Source organism: Pan paniscus, chromosome 9, assembly GCF_029289425.2.
Source record: "Pan paniscus chromosome 9, NHGRI_mPanPan1-v2.0_pri, whole genome shotgun sequence".
In the NCBI taxonomy this organism is placed as follows: Eukaryota; Metazoa; Chordata; class Mammalia; order Primates; family Hominidae; genus Pan; species Pan paniscus.
The window spans coordinates 31,933,602-31,957,037 of NC_073258.2; the positions used below are offsets into that span (position 1 = coordinate 31,933,602).

Genomic DNA, 23,436 nt, shown 5'->3' on the forward strand with positions numbered 1-23,436 from the left:
GGGACTTGGAGAACCTTTATGTCTAGCTAAGGGATTGTAAATACACCAATCAACACTCTGTATCTAGCTCAAGGTTTGTAAACACACCAATCAGCACCCTGTGTCTAGCTCAGTGTTTGTGGATGCACCAGTCGGCACTCTGTATCTAGCTAATCTGGTGGGGACTTGGAGAATCTCTATGTCTAGCTAAGGGATTGTGAATACACCAATCGGTACTCCGTATCTAGCTCAAGGTTTGTAAATGCACCAATGAGCTCTCTGTGTCTAGCCCAAGGTTTGTAAATACACCAATCAGCACTCTCTATCTAGCTTATCTAGTGGGGACCTGGAGAACTTTTGTGTCTAGCTCAGGGATTGTAAATGCACCAATTAGCACCCTGTCAAAATGGACCAATCAGCTCTCTGTAAAACAGACCAATTGGCTCTCTGTAAAATGGACCAATCAGCAGGATGTGGGTGGGCCCGATAAGAGAATGAAAGCAGGCTGCCCGAAACAGCAGTGGCAACCACTCAGGTCCCTTTCCACATTGTGGAAGCTTTGTTCTTTCACTCTTTGCAATAAATCTTGCTACTGCTCACTCTTTGGGTCCACACTGCCTTTATGAGCTGTAACACTCGCCGCGAAGGTCTGCAGCTTCACTCCTGAAGCCATTGAGACCAGGAACCCACCTGGAGGAATGAACTCCACACGCCCCACCTTAAGAGCTGTAACGCTCACCACGAAGGTCTGCAGGTTCACTCCTGAGCCAGCGAGACCACGAACCCACCAGAAGGAAGAAACTCTGAACACATCCGAACATCAGAAGGAACAAACTCCGGACACGCCGCCTTTAAGAACTGTAACACTCACGGCGGGGGTCCGCGGCTTCATTCTTGAAGTCAGTGAGACCAAGAAACCACCGATTCTGGACACAATGTGAGAACTTCACTGAAGCAGAATGACCAAAGAAACCAGCTTCTTCATTACAGGTGAAGTCTGCAGTATATGTGAGAAACCATTTTGCCTACTGGTTTTCTTCTCTTCTTTTCTGACAGTGTTATTGAAATTAACCATAAAGGTTGGGCTCATTATTTTTACTATTAAATTTAGGTATGGGCATTTCCTCCTCCTGCTTCTAAAGAAGCCCTACTCTGTAACAAAATAGTTTCCAATAAATGTGCTTATTTTATTGTGGAAAAATAGTAAACAAATACACAAATAAATTTATGTACAATTACTTTTTGAACCACAAGAGACTTGGTAAGGATTTTTCTCTGGACAATGCTTATCTTTTTAAAAACATGTAGTTAGCACCTTTCTTATAAAATGGGTATGAGAACTATGCATGGTGGGGCTGAATGCCTTTGGAATTAACAGAATTGATCACTAATCAAACAACCATTAATTCTAAGATATGAGGTTTTTTTTAATCACATCCTAAAATATGAGCACTTGAAAGCTCCAGAAATATCACACCTCACTTAATCAATGTAATATCATTATTCTTAATTTTATAATATATAAATTGACTTTTTCCAACTGTATATATTTATAGGATACAAAGTGATATTGTGATTTACAAATACTACATGAAATAAAGCCAGTTAACAGATTCATAACCTCAAATGTTTATTTTTTGTGGTAAGAACATTTGAAATTTACTCTATTAGCAATTTGAAATTGCTATGTCCACCATACTGTGCAATAGATTTCAAAAACTCACTTATTTCTCCTGTGTGAGACTATGTATCCTTTGACCATCATCTCCCCATTTTCCCCATGTCCCAGTCTCGGTAACCACCACTGTACTCTCTGCATTTATGAGTTCAATTGTTTTAGATCCTACATACAAGTGAGAACACAGTATTTATCTTTCCATGCCTGGTTTTTTTGACTTAGCATAATATTTTTTCAATTCCATCCGTGTTGTTGCAAATGGCAGAATTTTCTCCTTTTTAAAGACTTAATAGTATTCCTTTGTGTGTATATATATCACATTTTCTTTATTCATTCATCTATTGATGGACACAAGGTTAATTCTATATCTTAGCAATTGTAAATAGAGCCACACTGAACACAGGAATGCAGACTTTTTTTTTTTGACAAACTGATTTCAAAGCTTTCAGGTAAATACTGAAGTGGGGTTGCTAGATGATATGGTAATTTTATTTTTAGTTAAGAAACCTCCATACAGTTTTTCATGACAGCTATACTAATTATATTTCCACCAACAGTATATAAGAGTTCATGTTACTCCACATCCTCACCAAAATTTATCTTTTTGATAGTGGTCATTATGATAGGTGTGAGGTGATATCTCATTGTAGTTTTAATTTGCATTTTCCTAATGATTAAAGATGTTGAACATTTTTTAATATTTCTGCTGGCCATTTATATTTTTTTGAAAAAGGTCTATTAAGGTCTCTTGCTCATTTATTAATCAGTTTGTTTTCTTGTTATTCAGTTGTTTGAATTACATATTTATGTATTTTAGGTATTAGCCCTTTATTGGACATATGGTTTGCAAATACTTTCTCCCAATCTGTAGGTTGTCTTGTCATATTGTTAACTGCTTCCTTTATTGTACAGAAGCTTTTTAGTTTGATTTGATCCTGTTTGTCTATTTTTGCTTTTATTTTCTGCACTTTTGAGGTTAAATTCAAAGAAACACCCAGGCCAATATCAAGGATATGACATGACATGTTTTCTTCAAATAGTTTTACAGTTTTGGGTTTTACATTTAAGTCTTTAATCTATTTTGAGTTAATTTTTATACAGTGTGAGATAAGGGTACGATTTCATTTTTTCTCTCATGGATATCCAGTTTTCCCAATACCATTTATTGAATGCAATGTCTTTTTCTCATTTTGTATTCATGGCACGTCAGTGCCATGAATAATGTCTCTGAAAAGGATAACGTCTTTGAAAAATCAATTGACCATATATGTGTAGGCTCATTTCCGGCCTCTTTATCCTGTTCCATTGGTTGATGTGTCTATTTTATGCTAATACCATGCTATTTTACTTACTACAGTTGTATTGGTCCATTTTCATGCTGCTGATAAAGACATACCCAAGACTGGGCAATTTGCAAAAGAAAGAGTTTTAATTGACTTCCAGTTCCAGGCCTAACAATCATGGTGGAAGGTGAAAGGCACCTCTCACATTGACAACAGACAAGAGAAGAGGGCTTGTGCAGAGAAACTCCCCTTTTTAAAAATCATTAGATCTCTTGAGACTTATTCACTATCATGAGAACAGCATGGGAAAGACCTGCCCCTGATTCCATTACCTCCCACTGGGTCCCTCCCACAACATGTGGGAATTCAAGATGAGATTTGAGTGGGAATGCAGCCAAACCCTATCACTCTGCCCCTGGCCCCTCCCAAATCTTATGTCTTCACATTTCAAAACCAATCATGCCTTCACAACAGCCCCCCAAAGTCTAACTCATTTCAGCATTAATTCAGAAGTCCACAGGCTAAAGTCTTATCTGAGAAAAAGCAAGTCCCTTCCTCCAGTGAGCCTGTAAAATCAAAAGCAATTTAGTTACTTCCTAGATATTACAGGCATTGGGTAAATACAGCCATCCCAAATGGGAGTAATTGGACAAAACAAAGGGGCTACAGGCCCCATGAAAGTCTGAAATCCAGCAGGGAAGTCAAATCTTAAAACTCCAAAATGATCTCCTTTGACTCCACGTCTCACATCCAGGTCATGCTGTTGCAAAAGGTGGGTTCCCATGGTCTTGGGCAGCTCTGCTCCTGTGGCTCTGCAGGGTATAGCCTCCCTCCAAACTGCTTTTACAGGCTAATTTTGAGTATCTGTGGCTTTTCCAGGCACACAGTGCAAGCTGTCAGTGGATCTACCATTCTGGGTTTCTCAAACAGTGGCCCTCTTCTCACAGCTCCACTAGGCAGTGCCTCAGTAGGAACTTCATGTTGGGGCTCCAACCCCACATTTCCCTTCCGCACTGCCCTAGCAGAGGTTCTCCACAGGAGTCCTGACCCTGCAGCAAACTTCTACCTGGACACCCAGGCATTTCCATACATCCTTTAAAATCTAGGCAGAGGTTCCCAATCCCCAATTCTTGACTTCTGTGCAACTGCAAGATCAACACCATGTGGAAGCTGCCAAGGCTTGAGGTTTGCACCCTCTGAAGCCATGACCTGAGCTCTATGTTGGCCCCTTTCAGCCATGGCTGGAGCAGCTTGGATGCAGGGCACCAAGTCCTTAGGTTGCACACAGCACGGGGACTGTGGGTCCAGTTCATGAAACTTTTTCATCCCAGGCCTTTGGGCCTGTGATAGGAGAGGCTGCTGTGAAGACCTCTGACAAACCCTGGAGATATTTTCCCCATTGTCTTGGGGATTACCATTCAGCTCCTCGTTACTTATGCAAATTTCTGCAGCTGGCTTGAATTTCACCTCAGAAAATGGGATTTCCTTTTCTATCACATTGTCAGGCTGCAAGTTTTCTGAACTTTTATGCTCTGCTTCACTTATAAAACTGAATGCCTTTAACAGCACCCAAATCATCTCTTGAATGTTTTGCTGATTAAAAATTTCTTCCATTAGATACCCTAAATCATCTCTCTCAAGTTCAAAGTTCCACAAATCTCTAGGGCCCGGGCAAAATGCCACCAGTCTCTTTGCTAAAACATAACGAGTCACCTTTGCTCCAGTTCCCAACAAGTTCCTCATCCACATCTGAGACCACCTCAGCCTGGATTTCATTGCCCATATTATTATCAGCATTTTGGTCAAAGCCGTTTAACAAGTTTCTAGGGAGTTCCAAACTTTCTCACATTTTCCTATCTTCTTCTCAGCCCTCCAACCTGTTCCAACCTCTGCCTGTTACTCAGTTAAAGTCACTTCCACATTTTTGGGTATGTTTTCAGCAGCGCCCCACTCTACGGGTACCAATTTACTATATTAGTCCATTTTCATGCTGCTGATAAAGACATACCTGAGACTGGGCAATTTACAAAAGAAATAGGTTTAATTGACTTATAGTTCCACATGACAGGGGAGGCCTCACAATCATGGCAGAAGGTGAAGGGCACATGTCACGTGGTGGCAGACAAGAGAAGAGGGCTTGCACAGAGAAACTCCCCTTTTTAAAAGCCATCATATCTCATGAGACTTATTCACCATCACAAGAACAGAATGGGAAAGACCTGCCCCCATGATTCAATTACCTCCTACCTGGTCCCTTCCACAACACGTGGGAATTCGAAATGAGATTGGGTGGGAACACAGCCAAACCATACAGCCAAACCATTTCAATAGTGTTGTAGTATAGTTTGAAATCTGGTAGTGTAATACCTCCAGGTGTATTTTCTTGCTTGTGATTGCATTGTATGTTTATAATTTTTTTGGTTCCATGTTAATTTTAGGATTGTTTCTCTTTTTATGAAAATCACATTGGAATTTTGATAGGGATTGCATTGAAACTGTATCTTGCTTTACGTAGTATGGACATTTTAGCAATAATTTGTCCAATCCACACAATACAGGATATCTTTTCATTCATTTATGTCTTCAATTTATTTCATCAACATTTTATAGTGTTTTAGCATATAGGTCTTTCACCTCCTTGGTTAAATTTATTCTTAATTGTTTTCCATAGAAATTGTCAATGGGATTGTTCATTTCTTTTTGGATACTTCATTGTTGTTATACAAAAATGCTACTGATTTTTGTGTGTTTATTTTGCATTCTGAAACTTTAACATATTTATTAGTTCTAACTGTTTTTTATGGAATCTTTAGACTTTTCTATACATAAGATCATGTGTCAGCAAACAGTGACAATTTGTCTTCTTCCTTTCCTATTTGGAAGATTTTATTGCTTCCTATTACCTAATTGCTCTAGCAAAGAATTCCAATACTAAGTTGAATAGAAGCAACAAGAATGGGCCTTGTCTTGTTCCATTTCTTAGAGGAAAGGATTTCAGTTTTTCACTTTTGAGTATAATGTGAGCTTTGGGCTTTTATATGCCTTGTATTTTGTTGAGGCACATTCTCATTACAGCTAATTTGGTGAGAAATGTTTATCATGAAAGGATGTTAAAATTTGCAAAGTATTTTTTTCTTCATCTAATGAGATACTCATATAGTTTTTGTGTTTTATTCTGTTAATGTATCGTATTTATTGATTCACGTATTTTAAGTCATCCTTGCATTGTAGGGATAAATTCTACCAGTTCATCTTGAGTAATTCTTTTAATGTATTATTGAATTCAGTTTGCCAGTATTTTGTTGAAGATCTTTGCATCTATGTTCATTAAAGACACTGGCCTGGAATTTTATTTTAACTTGTTATGGTATTCTTGTTTACCTTTGGTATTAGAACCTTCAAATGTTTGGTAGAATTCAGCAATGAAGCCATCAGGTCTTGGTCTTGGGCTTCTCTTTGATGGGAAACTTCATCACTGACTCGGTCTCCTAAATTGTTACTGGTCTGTTCAAGTTTTCTATTTATGATTCAGTCTTCATAGGTTGTATATGTCTAGGAATTTATCAATTTCTTACATATTATACTAGAAAGATGGCATATAGTTGTTCCTAATAGTTTCTTATGATCCTTTGTATTTCTGTAGTATCAGTTGTAATGTCACTACTTTCATTTCTGATTTTATGTATTTGAATCTTCTTTTTCTCTTAGTCTAGCTTAAGATTTGTTGATTGTAGTTATATTTTCAAAAAAATAACTCTTAGTTTTGTTGATGTTTTGTATTGATTTTCTAGTCTATTTTATTTATTTCTTCTCGGATCTTTTTTCTTCTGCTAACTGGGCTTAGTTTGGGTTTTTTCTAGCTTTTCAGGAATGACATTGTAATTTATTTTAAATCTTTATTATTTTTTGATGTAACCATTTATTGCTATAAACTTTCTTCTTAGAAGTACCTTTGCTGTATCCCGTAAGTTTTGGCATATTGTGTGTCTGTTTTCATTTGTCTCAAGATTGTCTCTTTAGAGACAGGGTCTCACTCTGTTGCCCAGGCTGGAGTGCAGTGGCATTATCATAGTTCACTGTGGCCTGGAACTCCTGGGGTCAACTGATCCTCCTGATTCAGCCTACCAAGTAGTTGGGACTACAGTCATGTAATGCACAATCATGCTCAGCTGTTTTTATATTTTTTTTATTTTGTAGAGACAAGGTCTCACTATGTTGCTCAAGTTGGTCTTGAACTCCTGGCCTCAAGCGATCCACCTGCTTTAGCTTCCCAAAGTGCTGGGATTACTGGTGTGAGCCACCACACCCAGCCTCAAGATATTTTTTAATTTGCATTTTATTTCTTTGTTGATCCATTGGTTGTTCAGAAGCAATTGTTTAAAATATCTCATTTTATTGATTTCTAGTTGTACCATTATGGTTTGAAAAGATACTTGTTATAATTACAATCTTCTTAAATTTGCTAATACTTGTTTTGTGGACTAACATATGATCTATGCTGGAGAATGTCCCATGTGTTCTTGAGAAGGATGTGCCTTCTGTTGCACATGTTGGAGAGAATGGTTTGTACATGTCTATTAAGGCTATTTGGTCTAAAAGTGTTGTTCAAGTTTAATATTATCTTGTTAATTTTGTTTAGATGACCTGTCCATTGTTAAATGTAGGGTATTGAAGTTCCCTACAATTGTCATATTGGAATCTGCAATACCCATCAGATCCTTTAATATTTCCTTTTTCTATTTGGTTGCTCCAATGTTGGGTGCATATATATTTAAAACTTTTATGTTTTCTTGATGAACTGACTTCTTTATCATTATATAATGTCTTTCTTTGTCTCTTTTTATAGTTTTTGACTTAAAGTTTATTTTATATAAGTATAGCTACCCCAGTTCTCTTTTGGTTTCTATTTGTGTAGAATACCTTTTCTTCATCCCTGAATTTTCAGTATGTGTGTATACTTAAAACTGAGATGAATCTTTTGCAGGCAGCATATAGTTGGGTCTTTTTTTATATTCATTTAGTCTATGTATTTTTATTAGGGAATGCAATTCATTTACGTTTAAGATAATTATTGATAGCTAAGGTCTCACTACTGTCATTTTATTAAATGATTTGTGACGTTTTTGTTTGTGTGTTTCTTGCTGTCTTCCTTTGTAGTTTCATAGTTTTCTGTAGTGGTATGCTTTGAATTCTCTATACTTTTGTTTTGTAATTCTTCTACAGATTTTTTTCTTCATTGTTACCATTAGGTTTACACGTAACATCTTATAGCTATAACAGTCTATTTCAAGTTGATAATAAATTAACTTTGCATGCAACTTTATACTTTCACTCCCTCTTCCAATATTTTACATTTTGATGTGAGAATTTATGTTATTTTCAGCACAGGAGTTTTGACCAGCTCCAATTCTGGCCCAGGCTGGTACACCCCTCTTTAGGCAACCTGGTAGTCCCCACTATGGTGGGTCACCATATTGATGCTGAATTTAGCGGGGACACCCAATTGGCATAGTGTACTACAGCCCAGTACTCCTGGGCTCATGTGATCATCCCACCTCAGCCTCCCAGGTAACTGGGACTACAGACATGTGCCATGGCATATGGAAGAATTTATATTATTTTCAAATGTTTATCCCTTGAAAATTTATTTTAGCTAGGTTCTTGTTAAAATTTTATTTTAGCTAGGTTTTGTCTTTTAACCCTCATACTAGAATAAAATTTCTTTGCACAACTGTCATTACAGTCCTAAAGTATTCTAAATATTGCTCTTTATTATGTATACTATCGGGTTCTGTACTTTCTGTGTTTTATGTTTTCAGTTAGCAGCCTTTTGTTTCAACTTACAAAACTTTCAGTAATCTTTGAGGCCTAATGGTGATGAATTCCCTTAGCTTTTGTTTGTCTGAAAAGTTTTTATTTTTCTTTCATAAAGTTTTTCTGAGTAAAGCATTCTTGGTTGGTGGTTTCATCAGTTTTTTCTTTTTTCCATTAGCATTTTTAATATCTCTTCCCCTTGTTTCCTGGTCTGCTGGGTTTCTGCTGAGAAATCTGTTGATAGTCTTATTTTGATTCCTTTCCATGTAATATGTTTCTCATCTCTTGCTGCCCCCAAAGTTTTTTTGAGTTTTGATATTTTGATTGTGTCTTAGTGAACTCTTCTTTTGGTTGAATTTGACTGAAACCTCTGTGTTTGCTGTACATGAACACTGGAATCTATCCTCAGATTATGAAAATTTTTAGACATTATTTCTTTAAATATGCTTTCTGGATTTGTTTTCTCTTTCATCCCCTTCTAAGCCTCCTATTATACAAAGGTTTCACTTTTGATGATTTCCCATAGCTCCTGTAGACTTTCTTATTTTTTATTCTTTCGATTTTTTGCTTCTCTGCCTGAATAATTTCAAATGTCCTGCCTTCAAGCTCAGACTTTCTTCTGCTTGATTGAGTTTTCTGATGAAGCCTTCTATTGATTTTTTTTTTCAATTCAGTTATTGTGTCTGTAATTTCCAGGATTTCTATTTTTTACTATTGTTTCTATTTCTTTGTCAAAGTTCTCACTTTCCATGTTATTTTCCAAATTTTATTTAATTTTCTAGCTGTATACTTTTCAAGTTCACTGGACTTATTTCAGATTATTATAATTTTTTGTCATTTCATAGATATCCATTTTTTAGCATCCATTATTGGAGATTTATTAATTTCTATAAAAGATGTAATTATTCCCAGATTTTTGGAAAATCTTGTGTCTTTGCATTGTTGTGTGCACATATAAAGAGACGACCACCTCTTCTTGTTTTTACAAGTGTTCTTTGGCAGGGATACACCTTCACTACTCAGTTTACTCTGTGATTCTGGAAGGCCTGTTATGGGTTCTTTATTTGGATTGGTTTGCTGCCTTTGCTCTTATGTCATGTGGAGCTTCTGGCTGGGCTCTGCTATTACGCAGAGCAACTGGATGATTACTGTGAGGCTCTCTGGTCACACCTACCAGAGGATACATTCCCTGACTGAGACATTTTGGATCTGCGGTTGGACAGGGCTACAGGCTCAGGTCTGAGGTTAGACAGAGTTGCTGCTTGGGACAGGCAGGGCCCAGAGACTATGCTCCTTAGAAATGCACAATTGAGAGTTGCCTCCTTCTTTGGGTGGAACCATGGGGTGGGCTTTTGGCTGAGTTCAGCCACTGTTTGATCTCTTGGTTCAAGCATGTCTGGCCCCTATGCTTCTCCAAAATAGGAAGAGGCAGGGATATCCCTGCCTGGATGAGGTCATTTGTCAGGCTTTTTGGCTGAGCTGAGTCATTCTTTGGACTTCCAGGTCAAGCAGGTCTAGCCTCTCTGCTTCTACTAAATGGACAGAGAGGAAGGCGTTTCCCTGCTTGGGTGAGGTTGTTGGGGTGGAATCTGAAGCTTGGTATAGAGACTAGCCATCTATAACTCAAGCCAGGTTGAACTTCCTACTGTGGTTCTGAAAACAACCAAATCAGCTTTGCAGGTGGGGTATGAAGTTGGCTGGTATCTATGACTAGGTGCCATAGCTGGCAGGAACACAAAAGTACCAACAAGATCACACACTGGTCAATGTAATCTCTATCTTATTTCTCTGTTTTTATTTGACCTCAGATGTTATTCCCAGTGTTCCCTCATGAGGTGAAACAAAAGCGGGCTTCCAGGAAGTGCTTCAGAATGCTAAGGAAGCTGGATGACTGACTCCAGTTCTTTTTTGCCCCCTGTAAAAACCATGGCCCGCAGAAATCGTACCCATCTGGCATTGTGCTGACTTGGGAGAAGAAGAGGGGTTGAAGTGAGGCAGTTCTTATCCTTCTAATGCTGTTCTCAGTCAGCCTGTAGACCACGTTAGTGTGTCAGACTTAGTTACAAGTATTTGGATTTTCAAAAATATGTTTTGGTTTGTAGATAGTTGCTAGCTGCATTTTTAGTTGGGCAGAGAGTAGAGCCTGAGACTTCCTCTCTTACCATCTTGCTGATTTCACTCTTCTGTAATACCATTGTTACAGATGATGACCATAGAAACAATTAAATTGTTCTCCACTTATGAACTAGATAGTCTTGGAATATGGCCTTATGGTTTAATCTCTCTAAATCTTAGTTGTTTTCTCTTTTGTAAAATGTGAATACTAACTTGTCAGTGTTTCTCAGAAAATTAAATAAGAAAATCAGTGTAAAGTTTTATGACAATGAATAGTAGGTACATACTAAAAGACAGATAATAATGGCAAATATATATATCTTGGTGTGTGTGTGTGTTTACTGAGTGTATTAGTCTGTTCTCACATTGCTATAATGATAATACCTGAGACTGGGTAATTTATAAACACAGAGGTTTAACTGACTCACAGTTCCACATGATTGGGGAGGCCTCAGGAAACTTACAGTCATGGCAGAAGGTGAAGGGGAAGCAAATACCTCCTTCACAAGGCAGCAGGAGGGGGAGAGAGGGAGAGACGGGGCGGGGAGAGAGAGGGAGAGACAGCGAGAGAGAGAGAGAGAGAGAGAGCAAGAGAGAGCGCGTGAGAGAGAGAGAGGGAGGGAGAGGGAGAGGGAGAGAGAGGGAGAGAGACGGAGAGGGAGAGAGACAGAGAGGGAGAGGGAGAGAGAGGGATAGAGAGAGAGGGAGAGAGAGAGCAAGAGACAGAGAGGGAGAGAGAGAGAGCAAGAGAGAGAGAGAGGGAGAGATAGAGGTGGAGAGAGAGAGAGATGGAGAGAGAGAGAGACAGAGAGAGACAGAGAAAGAGAGAGAGATGGAGAGAGACAGAGAGACAGAGAGAGAGAGACAGAGAGACAGAGAGAGAGAGAGAGAGAGATCGATCCCCTTATAAAACCATTAGCTTTCATGAGAACTCCCTCACTATCATGAGAACAGCACAGGGGAAACAGCCACTGTGATCCAATCAACTCCCACCAGGTCCCTCCCTCAACACATGGGGATTACAATTCAAGATGACACTTGAGTGGGGACACAAAGTCAAACCATATCATTGAGTATCTACTATGTGCCAAGTAGTCCACTAAGTATTTTAGGAAATACAAAATCTATATTAGACACATTCAAGCCCAAAGAAAATTGCCAAATTTGGCAGGTGGGGGATAAGAAAAAAAAATGTAAAGCCATGTAGTAAAGACCTAAACTGAAAAGTTGTTCTGAAAACAAAGCCAACATTTAGAAAAAAAATATCATTTCAAAAATGAAAGTTAGAGGTCTGCATTAAAACCCCAGTGCTAATTGTCAGTCTAAATGGGTATTAAACCCAAATCAGAAGTACTGACATTTAAAGTTCACTAAATTTATTCTACATAATCTGCCATTTTTGACACACTTTCTGCTATGGTTTAAATGTTTTGTTCCCTCCAAAATTCATGTTGAAACCTAATCCCCTCTAAAATCCAAGTGCTGCCAATGTGATAATATTAAGAGGTGGGCCTTTAAGAGATGACTAGGCCATGAGGGATGCTTTTTGTTAATGGGATTAATGTCCTTTGAAAGAGGCTTTGGGCAGCATTCTGCAAACCTGTGCTCACATGCACATCTACTTCCTGCCACATGAGGATGCAGCGGAAAGGTGCCTACTAGACCACATGCTGGTGCCTTGATTTTGGACTTCCTAGCCTTCAGAATTGTGAGAATATAAATTCTTGTTCTTGCTGTTTCCTCCCACTGCCTAAGATGCTGAAAGGAAAGAAGACCAAGGGGAAGAAGATGGCTCTGGTCCCTGCTGCTGTGAAGAAGCAGGAGGCCAAGAAAGTGATGAATCCCTTGTTTGAGAAAAGGCCTAAGAATGTTGGCATTGGACAGGACATCCAGCCCAAAAGAGACCTCACCTGCTTTGTGAAATGGCCCCGCTATATCAGGTTGCAGCAGCAGACAGCCATCCTCGATAAGTGACTGAATATGCCTCCTGTGATTAACCAGTTCATCCAGGCCCTGGACCAGCAAACAGCTACTCAGCTGCTTAAGCTGGCCCACAAGTACAGACCAGAGACAAAGCAAAAGAATAAGCAGAGGCTATTGGCCCAGGGCTGAGAAGAAAGCTGCCAGCAAAGGGGACATCCCCAATAAGAGACCACCTGTCCTTCAAGCAGGAGTTAAGACCGTCACCAACTTGGTGGAGAACAAGAAAGCTCAGCTGGTGGTGATTGCACATGACGTGGATCCCGTCGAGCTGGTTGTCTTCCTGCCTGTCCTACGTTGTAAAATGGGGATCCCTTACTGCATTATCAAGGGGAAGGCAAGACTGGGACATCTAGTCCACAGGAAGACCTGCACCACTGTCGCCTTCATATAGGTTAACTCAGAAGGCAAAGGAGCTTTGCCTAAGCTGGTGGAAGCTATCAGGACAAATTGCAATGACAGATACAATGAGATCCACCATCACTGGGGAAGCAATGTCCTGGGTTCCCAGATCTGTGGCTCACATTCTCAAGCTCAAAAAGGCAAAGACTAAAGAACTTGCCACTAAAGTGGGTTAAATGTATGCTGTTGAGTTTTCTCTACATAAAAAATTAAAATACAAATTTTCCTTCAAGAAAATAAAATATAAATTATTGTTTTTATAAATTACCCAGTTTAAGGTATTCTGCTATAGTGGGACAAACAAACTAAAACAAAATATGCCTACTATTAGAAAATACTCTTTTTTGTTGCATACACATGTAGTCCAGTTGAAATATGTTACAAAGAGAATAAGTGTTTCCTAAATTTTCACATGCCATACATGTTAGTTTGCCATACACATAAGATCCATCTATAGATCTCCTTTATTTCCTTAATAAATTCAGAAGAACTTTACTGAAGTACCTATTTGGTGCCACTATGGATATCAAATAATATAATGCTGCATGATGATGCTGCATAACTCCTACTTATTAAACATTTATAATGTACCAGGTAGTATGCTAAGTATTTTGCACATAATTTAACTCTTGCACCAACACTGGAAAGTAGGTAGTTCACCCCATTTTTACAAGAAAACTGAATCTTAGTAAACCTTAGTAAAGAAAGTGATACAGAATAGAATTTTAAACAAGCTCTTTGTATACATACTTTTATCCAGTGTTCCCTATCTCTTAGCACATCAGTTTACTCCAAATAATTAAGAGAATTCCTATTTGGCTTCTCTTTCAATTATGTGAAGATGTTGAAAAAAATGTGTTCTACCTAAACACACATCCTCACAGTAGCCTCTCTGGAACTAATTTCTAAGACTGGCTAAATTTTCATACCATATCTTTATTATAACAGGCATAATTCCTTGTTACCTTTAGTGATGGGCAGAAGGATGCTCAATAAAAAACTATCATCTTTTAAAGTTTTTATTAAAGTTCTTTTCCCTCAACCCTTGATTGATTTTAGTACATTTCTTAGGATTATTTTAAGAGATAAATATCAGAAGTTAGTTCTGTAAATGAATCACATTTATTAATTTCTATGTATTGAATCAGCCTTGCATCCAATGAATAAAACCTATTTGATCATGGTAGATTAGCTTTTTGATGTGCTGCTGGATTCAATTTGTTAGTATTTTGCTGAAGACTTTTGAATTTATGTTCATCAGGGATATTTGCCTGAAGTTTCTTTTTTCACTGTGTCCCTTCCGGGTTTTGGTATCAGAATGATGCTGGCTTCATATAATGAGTTAGGGAGGAGTCCCTCCTTGATTTTTTGAAATAATTTTAGCAGGATTGGTACTGGCTCTTCTTTATACATCTGGTAGGATTTGGTTATAGTTCATCTGATCCAGGGCTTTTTCTGTCTAGTAAATATTTTGTTGGGAACTCATTAGTGCTCTGTTCAGGATTTCAATTTCTTCCTGGTTCAATCTTGGTTATTGTATATTTCCTAGAATTTATCCATTTCTTCTAGATTTTCTAGTTTGTGCACATAGAGCTGTTCATAATAGTCTCTGAGGACTCCTTGTATTTCTGCAATGTTGGTGGGAGTGTCACCTTAGTCATTTCTGATTGTGTTTATTTGGATCTTCTTTCTTCTTTATTAATCTAGCTAGCTGTCCATCAATACTATTTCTTCTTTCAAAAAACAAACTTTAGGTTTCGTTGATCTTTTCAGTGGACTTTGCATCTCAATTTCATTCAGTTCAGCTCTGATTATGGTTATTTCTTTTCTTCTGCTAGCTTTGGGGTTGGCTTGCTCTAGTTTTTCTAGTTCCTCTAGGTGTGATGTTAGGTTGTTAATTTGAGATCTACTTCTTAATTTAGGCATTTAGCACTATAAACACTCCTCTTAACACTGCTTTAGCTGTGTCCCAGAGATTCTGATATGTTATATCTTTATTTCATTAGTTTCAAAGAAGTTTTGGATTTATACCTTTATTTTATTATTTACTCATAAGTTTAGGAGCAGATTGGTTAATTTCCATGTAATTACATGATTTTGAAAGTTCTTCTTGGTACTGAATCATATTTTATTGTGTTATGGTCTAAGAGTGTGGTTGGTATGATTTAGGTTTTTTAAAATTTGCTAAGGATTGCTGAGCTTGTAGCCAATCTTAGAGTATGTGCCATGTGCATATGAGAAGAATGTATATTTTATTGTTGCATAGAGTATTCTGTTGATGCCTCTTAGGTCTACTTGGTCAAGTGTCAAATTCATGTCATGAATATCTTTATTTTTTGCCTCAGTGATGTGTCTAACACTGTCAGTGGGAATATTGAAGTCTCACATTACTATTGGATGGTTATCTAAGTCTCTTCATAGGTCTCTAAGAGCTTGTTTTATGAATCCAGGTGCTCCAGGGCTGGGTGCATATATATTTATGATAGTTAAGTTTTCTTGTTGTATAATTTATCATTAAAAACAAAATACACATGATCCTCTTAATAAAGGCAGAAAAGGTTTTTGATAAAATCCAGGATTTCTTCAGGCTAAAAACCCTGAACAAACTTTAATGCACCAAAGGAACATACCTCAAAATAATAAGAGCCACCTATGACAAATTCACAGCCAACATCATATTAAATGGGCAAAAGCTGGAAACATTCCCCTTGAGAACTGGAACAAAAGAAAGATGCCCACTCTCACCAGTTCTTTCAATATAAACTGGAAGTCCTAGCCAGAGCAATAAAGCAAAGTAAAGAAATAAAATATATCCAAATAAGAAAAGAAGAAGTCAAGCTATCTCTCTTAATTAATGATATGACTCTATGCCCAGAAAATGATAAAGACTCCACCAAAAGCCTCCTAGAAATAATAAATAACTTCAGCAAAGTTTCAGGATACAAAATCAACATCCATAGCATTTCTACACACCAGTAATGTCTGAGATGGGAGCCAAATCAAGAACACGCTCTCAATCACAATAGCCACAAATAGAATAAAATATCTAGAAATACAGCCAACTGAAGAGGTAAATGATCTCTACAGTGAGAATTACAAAACACTTCTGAAGAAATCAGAGACATCACAAACCAATGGAAACACATTCCATGCTCATGGGTAGGAAGAATCAATATTATTAAAATGGCCATCCTCCCCAAAGCAATTTACAGATTCAATGCTATTCCTATCAAACTACTGATGACATTGTTTTTCACAGAACTAGAAAAAACTATTTTAAAATGTATGTGAAGCCAAAATGGAGCCCAAATAGCCAAAGTAATCCTAAGCAAAAAGAACAAGGCCAGAAACATCACACTACTTGATGTAAAACTATACCATAAGCTACAATAAACAAAATATCATGGTACTTGTACAAAAACAGACACAATGGAACAGGTTAGAGAACTCACAAATAAAGTTGCACACCTACAACCATCTGATCTTTGACAAAGTCAACAAAAACAAGCAATGGGGAAAGGAATTTCTCTTCAATAAATGGTGCTGTGATAAGTGACTGGCCATATGCAGAAGATTGAAACTGAACCCCTTCCTTTCTTTACTTTTTTTTTTTTTTTTCTTGAGATGGAGTTTCATGCTTGTTGCCCAGGCTAGAGTGCAATGGTGCAATCTCGGCTCACCGCAACCTCTGACTCCTAGGTTCGAGCAATTCTCCTGCCTCAGCCTCCTACGTAGCTGGGATTACAGGTGCCCTCCACCAAACTCAGGTAATTTTATATATATATATATTTTTATAGTACAGACAGGGTTTCACCATATTGGCCAGGCTGGTCTCGAACTCCTGAACTCATGTGATCCACCCACCTCAGCCTCCCAAAATGCTGGGATTACAGGTGTGAGCCACCACACCTGGCCCTTCCTTTAACATATACAAAAATTAACTCAAGATGGACCAAAGACTTAACTCTAAAACCTAAAGCTATAAAAACCTTAGAAGAAAGCCTAAGATATACCATTCTGGACATAGACTTTGGCAAAAATTTTATGATGAAGTCTCCAAAAACAACTGCAACAAAAGAAATAGGAAAAAGTAGTACCTAATTAAACTAAAGAGCTTCTGCACAGCAGAGAAACTATCAACAGAGTAATGCACAACCTACAGAATGGGAGAAAATATTTGCAAACTATGCATCTGACAAAGGTCTAATATCAAGGATCTCTAAGGAACTCTAACAAATCAACAGGCAAAAACAACCTCATTTAAAAATGAAGAAAGATCACGAACAGACACTTCTCAAAAAGAGAAAAACACATGACCAACAAGTATGTGAGAAGATGCCCAACATCACTAATGATTAGAGAAATGCAAATCAAATCCACAATGAGATACCATTTCAAACCAGTCAGAATGGCTTTTATAAAACATTCAAAAAATAACACATGTTGGTGAGGTTGCAGAGAAAGGGCAATACTTATACACTGCTGGTGGGAATGTAAATTAGTTCAGCCACTGTGGAAAGGATTTTGGAGATTTCCCAAAGAAGTCAAACAGAACTACCATTTGATCAGCAATCCCACTATTGGGTATATATCCAAAGGAATATAAATTGTTCTACCAAAAAGACACAAGTATTCACAAGTTCATCACAGCACTATTCACGATAGCAAAGACATGGAATCACCTAGATGCCCATCAACAGTAGACTGTATAAAGAAAATGTGGTAAATATATACCATGGAATATAACACAACCATAAACAAAGAACAAAATAATGTCCTTGGCAGCAACATGGATGCAGCTGGAGGCCATTATCCTAAGTAAATTAACACAGGAACAGAGAACCAAATACTGCATATTGTCACTTATAAGTAGAAGCTAAACATTTAGTACACATGGACACAAAAAGGGAAACAATAGACACAGGGCCTACTTGAGGTTGAAGAATATTAGGAGTGCAAGGATCAAAAACTTACCTATCAGGTACTATGCTCACTACCTGGGTGATGCAATCATTTGTGCATCAAACCTCAGAGACACACAATTTACCCATGTAACAAACCTGAACATGTACCCCTAAATCTAAAAGTTGAAAAAAAAAAAAAGATATCTGAACTTCGAACATACTCTATGAACAAAAAGTAAAGGAAACAGGAAATGAGCCTTTCCTTTAATACATGCAATTTAATAAACCCATCTATTAGTCTGTTTTCATGCTGTTATGAAGAAATACATGAAACTGGGAAATTTATACAGAAAAAAGGATTGACTCACAGTTCTGCATAATTTGGGAGGCAGAAGGCCCCTCTTCACAGGGTGGCAGGAGAGAGAATGAGTGCCCAGTAAAGGTGGAAGCCCTTTATAAAACCATCAGATCTTGTGAGACAGGACTCATAATAATGAGAATAGGATGGGGAAAACCTCCGCCATTATTCAATTATCTCCACCTGGTCCACCTGGTCCCTCCCACGATAAATGGGGATTATGGGAACTACAATTCCAGGTGAGATTTGGGTGGGGACACAGCCAAACCATATAATCCGTATCTTACTTTCCTGCCCGGCACACAATAAAGTCAAAACAATGGTATATATTTCCTAGGAAAGGTAGCCGTTCAGATTGTTTCTAGCTGATTCCCCCATTGCCAGTTGTAAAACTTGTCTCATCTTACAATGAAAATATAGCTTGTAAAGTGTTTGTGAAATAGTAGGTTGTAAAGCAAGCTAGGAGGAGCTGTTTTGTGCATTTGACTGTGCCCCTTCATACGTATAACATGTTGGGTCTTCCTTAGTGGAAAAGTAGGTGGATAGAGAGGAACAGGCATGTTAACACACCAGCAGCAGAGTAGCTTCCAATGGGCAGAACTCAAATCTGTCACTTGCAAGCAACCCACAAAAATCTTTAGTTGAAGCTTAGTTTTATACTTCTATTAAAAATATAAAAGTTAAATTTATTCTATGTTTATTCTTTCCTATTTTAAATTATTATTACTATATTATAAAAAATTAGTTAGACTAGCCTCATATAATGCTTTTGCCTCCCATGCATAATGAAAACATTTTTCTTGGGCAGAATTACTCCTCTTTAGACAAATGTGAAGAAGTTTTGCCAATTGACAGATGCTACACAAATGTGCACAATTATTATTGTTACTGCTGTCATTATTGTTTTGGATAATCTTAAATACCAACATCTTTCTTTTTAAAAATAAAGATATTGACACCTCTTCCCATAAATAAATGTTCTCTATAGACACACAGGATTCGCAGCCTCAAATGTCTATGAATAGAGAGGCAAAGAGAAGATTGACTCAACAGCTAATACATCTCATGATTTTACCTTTATACCAAGACATAACTTATTGTCTTTTTTCTAAAATAGGTTGATGCTTTTATTCACCATCTTTATTTTTCATTAGTAAAATATTTATCTATTGAAGACAGTATGCAAAATTCAGAAAAAATTACAGGTAGAAAATTAAACCACTCTTAAGGATGAATACCATTAATGCTTCAGTATACTTGACTAAGTTTTTCATATGAGTACATAAAAATGATTCTCCCTTCTCCAAGTTTAAATTAGATGTGCTGTTTCTCTATAGCCCACTTTACTTAATATACTTATTAGAATATTCATGTTATTAAATATTATACTATAACATGAATTGTGATATCATGTTATAGTACATGACTGTAGTACGTGACTAATAGTAGACTATTCTTGAATAAATGTATTAACTACACTGTTAGAAAATTGCTAAGTATTTGTTTCCAATTGTTTATGACTATAAATAACCCTATAGTGTAAATCCTTATGTACAAAACATCCTTCATCTCTGTATCACTAGTAGGACATACAGCCCATAACAGTCGTAGTTTTCCTGGGTTTCCTGGGATAACATAAGATAGCAAGGACCAGTCTGGCTTACTAAAACTCATTAGGAGCATCTTCATTATCTCTGCCCTTATCCCTGGTACATCCAGTACGTATGATATTTCAGGGACAACTCAAGGAAATTTATTTCCCAAGTTGTTCATGCCCAGTGACAGTATTTTTCTAATCCCTCTCTTAATTCAGTCCCCTTCCTTCACAACCCTCATAATAATAAAAATTCAACTCATAATCCATAGAGGCAGCAATGGGATAATTTTTGGTGTGTTTTTCAGAGGTTCCATCTGGGGCTCATTCTTTACCTTGAAGTCCTTTAATATTTACCAATTAACCTGATAAACAATCTCCTTACATCAAGTAGTCTACCACCTATCAGAATAAGAGAAGTATTATATAGCAAATAGGGTAAAGATGAGAGATCTTATTGTTCTCTTTTTTAGATGGGGTTTTGCTATGTTGTCCAAGTTGGTCTCTTGGGCTCAAGTAATCCTCCTGGCTCAGCCTCCTGAATATCCGGGACTACAGGTGTGCACCACTGCCCCCAGCTTAAGATATCTTGCTTTTAAGTGTCTAAAATAGTATATAAATCAAGCCAAGCTATAATAGGAGTCAAAAGTGACAATAGAAGGCTATTATAACCATGGTCACAGTCTTAGAAAAGGAAACGTAGATGTTAATAAAGTTATTTTTCCTTTTCCAAGAAAAGGGGACTAATTTAATAAAGTATGGGCAAAACCACCTAGCATCCTGCCCTTAGACCTGGGTCATCAAGCCCCTACTCTGAGGTCCCCTACTTTACAGAGACTCAGTATAGGTTTTATCTTCTCTGCCTTTGTAATAAAGCTCAAGGGTTAAGATACTGTAGTCTTACAAAATCTGAGTCTTTCCTCACCTTCTGAGTCATATTCTTGACATGGGGACTCCAAATTCCATGCCTGAATACCATAAACTCACCTCTGAGGCTTGTGCTGGTTTCTTTCCAGCAGACATTTCTTCAGGTGAACATAATCTTAATTCTGAGGCAGAGTGAAGGGGCATCTGTTTGGGGGAACAGATAGTGCTTGGACTTGAGTTCTGGAATGTCCACCAGATATGGATGAGGCACATAATAGAGCAAAAAAAAAAAAAAAAAGAAGAGAGAAGGGTACACTTGGGAACCTCCATGTACTCTTGTCTAAGGCTCTGTAAATGTTAGAAAGAGCCTGCTCCTCTGAACTCTTACACTTAGTGACAAGTATATTTTATGTCACTTTTTATTTCAGCATCATTCTTCTTGAGCCTGGAGATTCTTCTTTTAGGAAAAGAGTCAATATAAATGTGTAAATGTGATATATACTTTTAAAATCAACTTTGAGGACAGAAATTGTGAGACTGCAGTACCCTACCCCTTTATAAACCATAACTCAAAGGTCTGCAGGTGAGAGTCAGTGTTTTCTAAGGCACTACAAAAATTCTCTTGTAATAAACATGGGAAAGGATGTCTGCATTTTAGAAAGTTTCAGCAAGGTATTCTAGCAGCCACTTAAAGGAATGACACTTTGTCTATGTCCCCAGATCAGCTTACTGTTTATCGCTAAACACAGCCATTCTGTTTGCATCCCTCCCTCTCCATGTGACTACAAGTCTGTTTACCAAGACAGGAGGGGTAGTGGGTTGCATTATTTCCCCAAAAAAGATATGTTGAAATGCTAACTCTCAGTACTCGTAAGTGTGACCATCTTTGAAAATAGGGTCATTGCAGAAGTCGTCAAGTTAAAATGAAGTCATTTTGGAGTACAGTAAGCCCTAAATCCAATAATGGTTGTTCTTATAAGAAGAAGAAAGGACCCACAGATATCCAGGGAAGTCTTATGGAGGCACAGATTGCAGTGGTGCAGCCACAAGTCAAGGATGGCCAAGGACTGCTGAGGCCATCGGAAGGTAAAAAGAGGTAACTAAGAATTCTTCAGTAGAGCCCTCAGTGAGAGCATGGTCTTGTTAACACCTTGATTTCATACTTCTAAACTCTAGAACTATGATAGAATAAATTTATGTTGTTTTAGGCCACCAATTTTGAGATAATTTGTTACAGAAGCCCCAGGAAACTAATACAGGGGATACTGGCCATTCTCTTCTCAACCTCTCTGCAGAATATCACTGGGCCTTATCTCCTACTTTCATCTTCCCATTCTTCTGAGGTATACTCACAAGTCTTTTGTTAAACGGTTCACTTCTAGTCACTTCAAAGAAGTGGGCTGGTGATGTGGGTGGGTGGGGGACAGATGGGGGTAACAAAATCAGTAAACCTGGAAGAATGAGAAATAATTTTCTAAAAATCACTCACTGGCTAAGTGTATTTCTCTACTTAATTGACTAAATCTTCACAATGGTGCTAGGAGGTAGATATTTTTAAATCCCTCTATTAAGAGGAGAACTCTATGGCTCAGAAAGTTTAAGCACTCTGTCATCCAGCTAAAAAAAGAAGAGCCAGGAGTCGAACTGAAACTTGATCCAAAAAAAATAGGGTCTCCAAAACCTTCTGGTTGTATTAACGCACAAGTAATATTGGTAGTTTCTCCCTTTTGAAAATGAGTTTGTAGCCAGGCGTGGTGGCTCATGCCTATAATCCCAGCACTTTGGGAGGCCGAAGCGGGCGGATCATGAGGTCAGGAGTTCGAGACCAGCCTGGCCAACATGGTGAAACCCCGTCTCTATTAAAAATACAAAAATTAGCTGGGCATGATGGCGGGTGCCTGTAATCCCAGCTACTTGGGAGGCTGAGACAGGAGAATTACTTAAACCTGGGAGGCGGAGGTTGCAGTGAGCCGAGATTGTGCCACTGCACTCTAGCCTGGGTGACAGAGCAAGACTCTGTCTCGGAAAGAAAAAAAAAAAAAGAAAAGAAGTTTGTTATATCTCAATATCTCATGATCAGATGTATTATCTCTATATATACTTATTTTATGACTGATTAGTTTCATATTAAAATTCTATTTATTTTTAGTAAACAAAGCATGTGTGGAATAAACATACAAACACACACATACATACATAGGGAGGTAAATTTCTCTTCCCCTCTCTGACCTAGCCACACAGTGTTCCTGTGCGGAATAAGCTTCTCTGATCAGTTTCCTAAGTATTCTTATCAGGATACTCCATGATTTTACCCATGTATACATACATATTATTGCTTTCTTCTCAAATCATAGAGTATAAACCTGGTTCTATACCTCTCTGTGAGCTTTTTTTTTTTTTTGACTCTCATCTTACACAGTTGTATTAGTCCCTTTTCATGCTTTCATTAAAGACATACCCCA

At 37.8% G+C, this 23,436-nt stretch overlaps 1 protein-coding gene and 1 pseudogene across 4 annotated transcripts in view; one reads left to right on the forward strand and one right to left on the reverse strand.

Annotated features, from left to right (window-relative positions):
* LOC134731193 (chromatin assembly factor 1 subunit A-like) overlaps positions 1-23,436 on the reverse strand; it is a 583,486-nt gene that overhangs the window by 379,290 nt on the left and 180,760 nt on the right. The window lies entirely within an intron of this gene.
* Positions 12,625-13,427, forward strand: LOC106635255 (large ribosomal subunit protein eL8-like; annotated as a pseudogene).